This window comes from Egretta garzetta, unplaced genomic scaffold (genome assembly GCF_000687185.1).
Source record: "Egretta garzetta isolate BGI_Z169 unplaced genomic scaffold, ASM68718v1 scaffold192, whole genome shotgun sequence".
In the NCBI taxonomy this organism is placed as follows: Eukaryota; Metazoa; Chordata; class Aves; order Pelecaniformes; family Ardeidae; genus Egretta; species Egretta garzetta.
The window spans coordinates 94,731-95,124 of NW_009258881.1; positions in this window are offsets into that span (position 1 = coordinate 94,731).

Consider the following 394-nt stretch of genomic DNA (forward strand, 5'->3'; position numbering starts at 1 on the left):
TAACCAGACCCTCTCATCTCACTGCCCTCCCCCTGCCACTCAACCAGACCCCCCAATAAACCCCAGTCCCCTCCCAGTATGAACACGAGCCCTCCCATCTCATCCCCTCCCCCAGTCCATTACAACCAGTCCCCCCCAGTATCAACCAGACCCTCTCATCACACCGCTCTCCCTGCTGCCATTACAACCAGATGCCCCCAGTATGCCCCAATCCCCTCCCAGTATCAAACACTCTGATCTCACTGACCCCCCCCAGCACCTCCCAGTCCCCCCCAGTATCAACCAGACCCTCTCATATCACTGCCCTCCCTGCTGCCATTACAACCAGTTCCTCCCAGCACATCCCAATCCCTCCCAGTACCAACCAGACCCTCTCAACTCACTGCCCTCCCCC